This window comes from Haliotis rufescens, unplaced genomic scaffold, assembly GCF_023055435.1.
Source record: "Haliotis rufescens isolate VD_foot unplaced genomic scaffold, xgHalRufe1.0.p SCAF_8, whole genome shotgun sequence".
NCBI classification, from domain to species: Eukaryota; Metazoa; Mollusca; class Gastropoda; order Lepetellida; family Haliotidae; genus Haliotis; species Haliotis rufescens.
In genome coordinates, this window is record NW_025964372.1 from 34,342,827 (window position 1) to 34,355,606 (window position 12,780).

General features: G+C 38.7%; 2 protein-coding genes across 4 annotated transcripts in view; one reads left to right on the top strand and one right to left on the bottom strand.

The window, feature by feature from the left end:
* The window catches only part of LOC124141780 (tudor domain-containing protein 5-like), a 77,190-nt gene that overhangs the window by 32,129 nt on the left and 32,281 nt on the right, over window positions 1-12,780 (top strand). The gene's annotated exons all lie outside the window — the stretch shown is intronic.
* LOC124141781 (E3 ubiquitin-protein ligase TRIM56-like) overlaps window positions 1-12,780 on the bottom strand; it is a 38,539-nt gene that overhangs the window by 8,866 nt on the left and 16,893 nt on the right. The window contains exon 1 of one of the 3 annotated variants that reach the window (XM_046509872.2): window positions 1,309-1,482. The exons of the other annotated variants lie outside the window; for them this stretch is intronic. The gene's annotated coding sequence lies outside the window, so the exon portion shown is untranslated. Of the gene's footprint in view, window positions 1-1,308; window positions 1,483-12,780 lie in introns of those variants that run through there. 3 annotated transcript variants of the gene reach the window in all.

A 12,780-nucleotide genomic window follows, 5' to 3' on the forward strand; every position in this document is an offset into this window, starting at 1 on the left:
TCACAGGAGACAAAACATGACATTGACACCTGCTTGTTCACACTATGCTTTGTGAGTGAGTGAGTGAGTTGGGTTTGACACCGTTTGAACAGTATTCCAGTTATATCATGGTGCGTCGCCTTAACCTGGGTGGAAAGCCCAAAGTGATGCAAGTCTTCCACTGTTATTAATAGCATTGAGATTGATGGTTGTTCCAAATAAAATAAAACCCCAGAATAAACTAGGTTCAAATGTTGACTGTTTCAATAAGATTCTAAAACCATTCACATTGTTTTAATAAGTGAGTAATATCATTACTGCCTGCTGACTAAAGGCCCCAAATGTCACTGCCTTAATGACCACCCATCATGCCACCCTATAAGGATCAAAAGAACTAGGATTAACATATTGAAATCCTCTATTCTGTTGTTGTGCCCGCAGTTATTATTGGAGATCATGCCTGCAGCCATTAGTTTCAGGTAAATTACCGGTGGCTTTCAGTGACCTAGCATATATTAAGATTCAGATTTCATTGATTTATGTTCTTCAATTATCTCTCTATGGCCATGGTATGGGTATTGGTTGACCTCCCGGGGAGAAACGAAATTAGCCATGCTTTCCAAAAAATATACATACCCTAGGCACTGGTCTATATTTGTGTTACCTGACACATTGTAGACAGAAAAAAATTGCAAATATTGAACCAATATGTATGAACATAATGTGGAATACATAATGTACTTTCTACCATGAATTTGGAAAATACTTGATTTTGATTGGTCAATCAGAGGTTTCAAATCACAATAATCCCCTCTGATTGAAACAGCCGATTTGATGGCTGCATCCCCGAGGAGGCTAATATTTTTAGAATAGTACTTCTTTTACAGTCATTGTCGATGGGCATATTTAAATAATGATATGTACAATTATAGGCTACAAATTGCTAAGTTGCTGTTACTACAATATTCAAAGGATGTGTGGCAATACATATCCTGCAGCAAACATGATACAAATCTACAAACAGAATGTATTTCATGTCTTGAAGACATTTGAAACCTCATACTGGGCGTTCGGCTCCAAATTCAATTTAGCATGGTTCAGTCTACGGGTAACCTAGCTCTACATTGAAAACACAATTTGTTTATCTTATAAGTATGTCATATTTTATTTTTTATATTGACTCGACAAGGCAGTAAGTATGTACGTAAGTGAAGTAATGACAAATATATAATAATATGTCACTTGTCAGAGCTATAGGAATACAACATACTTCCCACCCATTTATTTCAACAAGGTGATATAGCACTCCAATTATCCTGTACTACTTACCACACAACTTGCATAAACAGAAATTTCCAAAACACCGATTCGTTCTGCTACCCAAGCAATAATATGGCCATGTTACCAACAACAGGGTGCCGTGACCTCACAGGTTTAAATGGAAGTTTACAAGAGTCCCTCCACTGATTCAGGCACTGTCTGGAAGCATGCCAATACAAACAATGGGTTTCCCTTCTCCATACGAAGGTATTCAGCTGTGATATGGGACAAGCTCGGTAGTGTGCCTGGGTGCAAAAGTATTGTGTTGTTATATTCTTTGTTGACTGTCCTTATAGGAACATGGACACTTTGATTCTGAGATTTAGTGACGATGTTTAATTAAAATATGAAAATGAAAAAAATCCCAGACAATTTTTCAGGGTGAAGTAATGGTATGTATCGATGTGTTGTTTTTTAATTGTTTGTTTTTTCAATAATAAATAGAAGAAAACAATGATAAAATACACATTCTGCAAGAGTGTAGAACATTTCTATGTTGACATGTCTAAATCTTAAAAAAACATAAATACAGTCAAGCACTGTTGTGTCAAACTTTCAGTTGTCTCTAAGCGAAAGGGGCGGTCGGGTAGCCTAGTGGTTGAAGCGTTCGCTCGTCACGCTGAAGACCCGGGTTCGATCCGCCACATGGGCAAAATGTGTGAAGCCCATTTCTGGTGTCCCCCCACCGTGATATGGCTGGAATATTGCTAAAAGCTGTGTAAAACCATACTCACTCACTCACTCACTCACTCACTCACTCACTCACTCACTCACTCACTCACTCACTCACTCACTCACTCACTCACTCACTCACTCTAAGCAAAAGCTTAGTTCCTTCTTTATTTTATCATTCCATCATTTTTTGTTGTATCAAACTTCAGATAACTTGAAGTACCATATTCGACGTGATAAGCGCCCAGGGCGCTCTGAAAATTGGAAATAGGGGACTGTTATTAGAATAGTATTTTGGTGAAAAAAAGAGAGTTGAAAGATAAATTTCGTGGTTTATGCTGACAGCCTGAAATGTTTATATACGACAGATATATTTTTCCAGAATTTAATTGTCCATAATTAAGGGTGCATATAACACACGAGTGCGTATTATACGCGAATAAATACGGTAAGTCATTGATCAATCGGAAGGGGTGCTAATTGGGATTGTTCACCAGCCAATATATTAGCAAATATCGCCGTGGGTGCTTATTAGAGTGGGGCGCTTATTACGTTGAATACGGTATTTATGTAGCTCCCTTCAACTTCGACACAACGATGTTTGACTGTATTAGTATACTGAAGATCCCTTTCAAACTTTATGTGTGGGCTTTCCAGGTGGGAATAGGTCCCCAGTCATTGTGTTTATTGTCTTGTAAGAGCGAGAAACATGGGGATAGTATAATGGGTCTCTGCTTGGCCGGTTGTGTGCCATTACCCCAGGGTTGCCTGTCCGAGTCTTGATTATTTACAGGCCACCATGATATAGCTGGAATTTTAATGGCAGGCGTAAGACAAAAGCAAACACTCAGTCACTCCCTATCTTCATGATCTTACTTGTATCTGTAATAGCTACACTTGACGACTTCCAGCTTGTGTGGAGTGTTTAGTCTTCTGTGTGATTACCGAATGATCCTCCTAATCATTCGGTGAAAGAGGTGACAGTTAATCGCTATACTTGCCCTGACAGAAAGTATTGACATTGGAAGCTGTGGCAGATTATTTCTGATACTTGAGGACTTGTTTTCTTTGTTGGAGTTAGTTTAATAATCATCTTTCTACTTCAGGTTGGTCAATACATGCATACTATTATGTTGATTACAAATGATGATAATTGTACTGACATGTTGAATGTTTAATATTTTTCACCTGTAATAAGTTGTTCAAAACAATCATCTGTACGAGCTCCGTATCTCTATGCTGCTCCCTATGAACAATTTGGACTGGTCGATACAGAGAGCTACGGGTCATTCCATAATGTTTTCCTGATAGCTTCCTGATTCGACCTTGCAACAATGAGTGAGTGAGTATTGTTTTACGCTGCTTTTAGCAATATCCAGCAATATCACGGCAGGGGACAACATGTACCAATGTGGGGAATAGAACCCAGGTCTTCGGCGTGACGAGCGAACGCTTTAACCACTAGGCTACCCCACCACCTCTCTGTTATAATAAATTGTATTCCCATGAAAACTTATTCTTTCGATCATGCAACATTCTCAGTACTTATTGGGTTGGAATCATTGAGAGGGTACAGATTTTGGGCTACCATCACAATAGTGGATACATCTTTACCAGTACAGTTTCCAACTCAATAAGTAAATATATTATTGTATGATCTAAAATATTAGTACTCATATTTGAATGCAAGAATCATGTTGCATTTATCGTAAGATCATGATGCATTTTGCTGAAGCATAGAAAGCGTGAGGCAGATTTGGATTGTAGATCTATTTGGAAAACACTATAGGACAGCCTGTAGCTAGTCAATATCAATATCGTCAGTAGGAAGCAGCACTGGGATAAGGTTACCACAGCTATTGCCAATGCCTGCAGTTCTTATTGGCTTAGTTGATGAGGTACTTTACTAGCCCACAAGTTCATTATTTGTTTTTTCACATGGTGTTTCTTTAAAGATCACATAGATTTTTGTTGTCTTTCAACTGACTTATAAAATATGATCAGTCGGTAGTTTTTCTGCTTGATGTCCTTACTGAAGAGATATTTATCAGGGATGCCAACCTGTGTGATTTAAGGATTCATTCTTGTGTGACCTTGCTTGCAATTAGACAGTTGTATTTTCTAATATTCTCTGCCATGCATGGTTAGATTCTTTCACTCACCTTACAGCGTTTCATACTATGTATGTAGCACAAGACATTATAATCACCTTAGAAAATCATTGACATCTGAGATGTTGCTTTGATCAAAAGTTTGCATCATGAACAACTCTAATATTCTCCCAAATCTATGTATGGCATATATACTTGTATGTGCTAATTGGCTTTGATCCATAATTTACATATGAAATTGCAGATTTGTTCATGGCATAAAATTTGTTCTATGCAAATTCCAAATACACATCGTTCTCAGTCCCTTTCTTGAGACAGACGGGATCGGGTGGTCAGGCTTGCTGACTTTGATGCATGCATGTCTTTGTATCCCAACTGGATGGATTGATGCTCAGGATGTCAATCACTGGATTGTCTGGTCCAGATTTAATTATTTACAGACTGCCATCATATAGCTGGAATATTGCTGAGTGTGGCAAATAACAAACACTCAATCAATCTTTAGACAGTGCTTTGACCTAATTCATCTTGAAATAGATCGAAGACCTCATAAGAATAGTATTCTGATTTCGCATACTTTCAAAATAAGGTAGTTTGTTTGTTGTTTAATTCCGCACTCAGCCACATTCCCGCTATATGATGGCGGTCTCTAAATAATCAAGTCTGAACCTGACAATCCAGTGAATGACGTGAACCACCCGATCCCGTTAGTCACCTCTTTTGACAAGCATAGTCGCCTTATTCGCAAGCATGGGTTCCTGAAGACATATTCACTACCCAGATTTTCACGGGTGTCAAAATAGGGCAGTATTGAAATTCAGTAATAATAATAATAATAATAATAATAATGATGATAATAATAATTCACGGCTGAACAGAGGCTTATTTTGAACAAAGTCACTTACCCAACAAGACACCATGTGTGCTACACGTGTTTCAGTCTAGGGGAGGACCAAAGGCCTAGAAACTTTCAGGAGTCAAGCTGCCAAACGCGGTCAGCAATCCAACTACTCTCTGCGTCCAACATTGCTTAACTTTACCTGATTTTTTACCTGTGTGCTCTACCAGTATGCTTTTTCTTTGAAAACCTTCAATCTAAATGATCAGCATCTTAAGGTTGGCAGTCTTGTAATTGGAACCACATCATTTCTTTTTCGTGTAATATGAATACAAATAGGGCAGACATTTGTTTCGTGATCATCTGTTTAAGTTAATGGGAACATCATCGTAGCTTTCATGTCTAATCATCACATACAAAGAACAAGAGCAATAAATTAGCTGCTGCTTTGGTGTCTTGATTTGTTGTGGAAGAGTATTGATTGTTCAGGCTCCGTGGATCTGCTCATAAATAGAGTAGGTAATTAGACGGTATAGTGGGCTCACCTGCTCAGTCGATTACAGCAGTAGAAACTAACATTTTTAGTGCACTTGTCGGGGGCAATATTCGAGCAAAATTCCAGCAATATCACGGCGAGGGACACCAGAAATGGGCTTCACATATTGTACCCATGTCAGGATTCGAAACCCGGGTCTTCGGCGTGACGAGCGACCACTTTAACCACTAGGCTACCCGACCAACCCCCCGCTTGTTCAACAAACTTTGATAAGTCATCTTAGTGCAAGAGATTGACCTGCTTGTTCAACCAATTTCGATAAGACAACTTAGTGCAAGAGATTGACCTGCTTGTTCAACCAACTTTGATAAGTCAACTTAATGTAAGAGATTTGCCTGCTTGTTCAGCCAACTTAGATAAATCAACCTTGTGTAACTTTGTGATGGACAGACGGAAGGAAGGATGGATGGACTGAAAGATGGAATTCTTTGGTATAACTATATACTCTCATCCTTTTAGGTCTGGGGTATAATAATACTGCATGTCCATTGTATCATTACGGCTCAATTAGGTCAGTCTTATCATTCAAATAAACTAAAATTTAAACCTAGTCTCACAATCTACCTATTCTTCCTGCCTTAAACTTCTTGACAATGTACTTCCACTCTTGATAGCAGAAGCTTATCCACCATTAGAAATTGGTACTAGACCTGTAGTCCTTGCAAACTGCCCAAAAGTCATAAGGTCTAGTAGAAATTTCCCTTTTTTAAGGGCTTTGCGATATGTGATCATCATAAGGACTAGTGGACTAGTGGACTAGTGGACTAGTGAGTGAGTGAGTGAGTGAGTGAATGAGTGAGTTGGATTTAACGCCACTTTTAACAGTATTCCAGTTACATCACAACGTGTCAGCATAATGTGGGAGGAAAGCCCGAAGTGATGCAGGTCTCAGACGTTTACCACTTCGGAGAAACCCACGAGCACGGGCATGGTGCTGACAAACCTAGAAACATAATCGGGGCGAACCGAGATTCGAACCCACAATCATAGGTTTCTAGCGTGCCCAAGGGACGCAACTCTGCACAGCGAATCCATCCATCCATATTGATGGCAGACTACATATCCCCTTGCCCTTGTGTTTACATTCATGATGTCCTCAACAATCCCAGATAATCCAGTGTATTGTATCTCCATTCTATAATGCTACATTCTCTAATTTCACCTGCTTAGTCATACACTTTACAATGCTCATGCATATGCCAGAAATAGATGCATTTGTTTGCCCCTGGGATGACCCTGGATTGGCCTACATCAATTATGAAATGTTCCGAGATGTAGTGGAAAGGTCAAGATGGAACCCTGCTTTGTACGCCTCTAATCACAATAACCACTTTAATGTTATGCGCTGATGATGATGGTTGATGGTTTGTTGTTTAATGCCGCACTCAGCAATATTCCAGCTATATGACGGCGGTCTGTACATAATCGAGTCTGGACCAGACAATCAAGTGATTAATATCACGAGCATCGATCCACGCAATTGACAATGCAATGCATCAACCAAGTCAGTGAGCCTGACTACCCGATCCCATTAGTCGCCTTTTACGACAAGCATAGTCACCTTTTACGGCACGCATGGGTTGCTGAAGACCTATTCTATCCCGGAATCTTCACGGGTCTGTTATGCACTGACCTCAGAAAGTGTTGCTATCAACAGCATTAGAAATTAACACTGTTCTCTCCAAAGTTCAATCTTAATTATAGTCTTAAATAATGTTGGGGGCAAAGGTGACATTTAGTCCCCTAATTACTGTGGAGAGTTGTGTCCCTTTGGTGTGACAGGATCCTCTGTTTATGAGTTTGAATCCAAAATTCACACTGCGTGATTGTGATCAAGTGTTTTCTGAGCACCATAGCTGCACTCGGTGGTTTCACAAAACATTTAAACATGTTGTCACTCAAGTCAGTTTATTATAGGTATTATTTTCTCAAATAAATATTGTATTTCAGATCTAGCTGTAGGGTCTATGTCAATAATAAGTGGGTGTATATTTGCATTATATTAGTTTCCAAACTGCAGGTATCTTGACAATATATTCCTTTCTTTTGGAAACAAACATGCTTATTTTAAGTCAGAACAGCCTGTGCAGATGGAAGTCTTTCAAGTGTTTTGAGTGTTCATCTCTTTAACCCGATTGTTCAAAATGAAAGATTAAGAGGTTCGTTGATTCAAGTACTATAGCAGAAAACCTTGCAGATTCAATTATGGGACTGACATGGCAAAGCTAATGCTGAATGGGATTTACAGATAGGTTGCTAGAGACCTTTGTTCGTACCGGAAATCCCCATGAGAGAACTAAAACTATGACAGACAGGAATGTTACTACAATCGTATTTCCGGGACTTGCCGCGGATGATTTCAAACAGATTATTAGAACTCCATTCAACGATAAACGGTTGATTATGCAATGAGAAGCGTTATGTGCAAATGAACAACGAACAACAATACAATCATGTCTGTGTAAAACTCTCAGTATTAAAAGTGTACATAAATTTTGGGAGCCATGCGTTACCGCATGTAGTAACCGAAGTAGCGCTTTATCGAAGAGCGCAATAGCGAGCGATCACAGTATATATTAGTTTGTTTTGTTTGTTTCTTAACGCTGCAATCAGCAATATTCCAGCCAGACTTCAGCGGTCTGTAAGTAATCTAAATTGGGACTACACAATCCAGTGATTGACATCATGAGCATCGATCTACACAATTGGCATACAATAATTTTAACATGCATGACATGGAGGATAAATAAGTTTACCATCTAATGGGTAGGTTTCCTGGCAGGATAAAGCCAATGGATAAAAAGGATATCTGTTGGGTCAAATGCAGGATAGAGATGCAAATATCAAAGGTCAAGTAGGGACTACTTTCAGTGTTTACAAACAATCATTTCCTCACCCTTGTCATTTGGTCATCAAGTCAGAATTAACCATGAGGAATCTGCAGAAACTACTTGCGTAATTACTATTATTATCAAAAGAATAGTCTAATATACTGAAACTCAGTGTCTAACTGTGACGTAGCTAAGGCATTTTACGAGTTTGGGCAACTTCTTCGAAAATATAAATTGCAAAACAATTTAGCGAGGACACAAGCCTAGCAGGATCAGTTTCCATATCTGTGCTTGTAGACCTCTGTGGCTTGGAACCTTTTCCCCAAATTAAAGTTTGATTTGGCCAAAATAGGTCCAAATTGTCACCTTGTTTTGTTTTGTCACTGCACTTCGTAACATTATGACTAGACAGGCAGACTCTAAACAAATGTGACGTCTCATAGACTAGGGTTAGAGTAGCTTCCCTTTGATAAGGGCAGTTACTCTAGCTGACAAACCGATAGATTGTCGCGAAAGGCAAGTAGAAACAATTTGTGTAGGCATTTGTTGTTTGCCTGTATGTAGTTACGCCACTGTATAAGAAACAGGTTTCAGTTGCAACTATATTGACTGTTGTCACTGTCTGATGGACATACCACTTAACTTCTGACGTAATATATATTAATGCGCACATTCCTGGAAAACTTGCAATGTTTAGGTAATGTTTGTGAGAGATGGAAAGAGATTTTTTAGCACAGAATTGAAAAATGACATTATATGACAAAGAGGTTATCACGCTTGTGTGTTTGGGGATGGTAAATATTCCTGTATCCTGAATAAACACTGTATTTAGCTCGCCACTGATCACTAAGAACAATGTATATTCCTAATACAGGATATTTACCATCTACAAACACACACGTGTGATAACCTCAATTTAACATGTGTTGAAATTGTTTTTTAACATGTGATGAAATTGTGTATTTATCTGCAAAAATAATATTGATGTCTCACTAAAGTGAAAGAAGTTGCTATTTCACTCAAGTGCAACAATACTCTATGGTACAAGCAGTTTTGTTTATTGTTTAACGTCGCACTCAGCAAAATTCCAGCTATATGCTGGCAGCATATAAATAATTGCTGTAAATAATTGATCTACACAATAGAGATACGATGACAGGTAACCACCAAGTCTGCGAGCCTGACCACCCAATCCCGTTAGTCGCCTCTTACGACAAGGGTTGCTGAAGACTAATTCTAACCCGAATCTTCACAGGGGATATGATCAGTTAATACATAATAAATAGAACATTTATCCTTTCCTGACAAATAACCTGTTTATCTCTCCTCAGGACATGAAAATGTTGGCATTTTCACTTGTATCTTTCTGCTCTTGAAATAACAATATTGACAGTAGGGCTGGGACGAGTATCTCGGGTACTTGGGTCGGGTGGGTCCTGAGTAGGACCCGGGTACCCACAGTACTACCCGAACCCGTGGTTAGACATGTGATCTATTGTTTAATGACGAAAACTCACTGTAGCTCAGTGGTTACACTACAAGTCGCTAATGTTCGCATTTCTTTCTGATGATGCACACATTCCTTTTGACTTGTATATGTAAAGATAAAGCTTCAGTCAACTTCAGTGTATGCATGATCTGATTGTTTCATACATGTATCTAAATAGTTTTTGCCAGGGCTACATTCAAACTATTCCCAATCAGCCATTTTGTTCCCAACTCCTGAGACCTACAATGCGTACCCGTTGAGGGTCATGTAATAGGGGGCCGGGTACCCAGGTAGTAAATTTGGACTCGTCCAAGGCCTAATTGTCAGGGGACCGCCTCCGTGATCTAGTGGTAGAGCCTCCGCCGGAAAGCGGAAGGTCCGGGGTTCGATACCTGGCCGCGTCATACCAAAAGGGGCTAAAGCAAGGACTGGTCGGCTCGTAGTCAGTATACTGTGTCTGAGTGGGGTATTCATGTTAAACTACGGCATGGTATCTCAGTGAGCTAGCACTATATATCGGGATCAGTCTGGACTAGTACAAGCAGCCACACAAACACACACACGTACATGCACGTCGCTATGTAAGTGCAATAATCTTGGACGCAACGTTAAACCCCATTTCACCTCACCTCACCTAATTGTCAGGTCGCTCAGTGATGTTCATGTTAGAAAAGCAAGAAAAGCCAGTTATTTCCTCCCTGCACTTTGTTGATTGGATCATGTAAGCTTCCTCACGTCTGACTCATTATGGGACGAATGAGTTTCCGTTTTCCTCCAACAATTTCAACTTTTCAGAGAGTTCAACTCAATAATAATTGCATATGTTTAGTCTGAAAATCAACAGCATCACTGTTGCAGGTAAATCAACTTGAAATACAAGAAAGATTGTACAGGTTTAATAACCTTTCTTGGTGTGTTGGTCTGGCATCACAACTTCTCTTGTGCTATATTTTATAAGATTTATACAATTAATATTTATATATTTAGGCCAGACCAATTTAATTGCTAGGATTACGGATTTTTTCGGGTAAAGTGGCTGAATGGAGGAGGGAATGTAAAAAAAAAAAAAAGTCCTTGAGAGAAATTTTTTTCGCAGGTATTACGGATTTTAGGAGCCAGGAATGCTGATAGGAGGAAATCAAAAAAAATCAAAAAAAATCCCTCACTTGTGCCACAGAAGCTGCAAAAGTATTTCAGTATAACCCACCACGCATGTTGCAAGCAATGCAAGCAATGAAATACTCTGTCCAGTATAACTTTATCGTGTTAAATGATCAGGTAACACTCATGCACTTAAATTAAATAGCCCTGTTTATTATAGATTTTGCCACCACTGTCACATAATTTAGTCCAGTCTGCTAAAACTTGCATATGTGTTGTAAGTTCGACAATATTCCCGTAGGAACCAGCCTTAGATTCTGTTGCATGCACCCCTGAATAGAAAGTCCATCTCCATCGCCAAATCACCAACTGTGTCATCCAGTTGACTTTCCATGATTCGCTTTGATAAGCACAAACTACCTTCAGAACGCTTACGCTGAAATACTTTGCTGACATTGTCGAAAGACACCAGATAATAAAAGGCATTAACACCGAGTTCCCAGAGAAGCTTGTGTGATAGATGAAGCCAACATTTATCAAAGAAAATATCTGCTTGTAAAATATATTTTCTACTACATGTTATACACCATTTGAAAGGTCTGATCCTATGGTTTATAAATATGAAAGTTGTGTTTTTCACATTATTTAAAATAATGCATTTACAACTAAATTAAGTTCGTTGTATTAAAATAAAAAATGTAAGCTAACACGTTGTTAACATCCAGATTAAGGACCAAGGAAGCGAAAACATTTAATAAAATCCACTTGCCTATTTCTGTTTTATTTTCATTGTTTACGTAATTGGAAAATCATTTTAAAAAGAATTTATAAATAGTTTCTGTCATCACCCATCTCCCGATAACAGCGGCTGTCCGCTCAGTAACATGAAGAAATACCGCCGTTTTCGAGGCTTCGTATGAATAACACATTCGTCGAAGAATGGCATATGACACATCGCTAGAAAGCTTATTCCTTCATCTACACGCTCGTAACATCGTCTGGTTTTTTTCCGTAGTTATAACAAGCAATTTCATTGGATTAAAATTGGTTTCTAATGACGCTTTCTTGTCGAAATCTGCTACAAGTTTCGTGATTGGTCAATTTTGAGCACATGACCTAATGCAGCCAATCAAATTACAGCTGTGGTACCAAGCTCGTGTTTTATACATATTAGAAGTTGGCGAAAGATTTTTGTTAAATCGTGTTATTCTGAACGTTTTAAGCCGGAAATCACGATATATATTAAAAATATAAAACTTCGTGAATGTATCGTGCTAGGTTACGAGCTGTGACAAAGATTTTTCACACATATATTTTTGCATTAAACATCGTGTCCGAGCCGAGAATTCAAGGCGACGAAAGCCGAGATGTCATTCGACATACATTAGCCTACAAGCGATCGCACGAAAAGATGGAAATAATAACTTAGATGTAAGTTTGATTACTTTTAGATATATTTTTGTTGATTTTATTTATTACTTTGTATAATATATTTAAAGATTTGTTTAGAACCTCTTTATTTTGCTCTTTGACATGTTCGATGTGGACCCGTTGTCGAAATTTGTGTCCGAGAATTTTATTTTCAATAACACCGCGGGAGATAGTGAATAATTTTTTAATGTATCGATTAAAAATGATAAAGTGAAATGGAATACGTATTTCAGACATTGTGAAATGTTATAAGATTTAATAAATGAATGACATCACAGGTAGGTCCATAAATATATATATTATTTTGACGTGACTACGTCTGGGGACTCGATGCTTCTTGGCCGGATAACCGGCCTACGGTGTTGAAAGAGTTAAAACACCCAAACTGACACCCCATGTCCTACACATGGTCCCGGCATATTCAATACACGCTGTGCGCATGCGGGAAACAC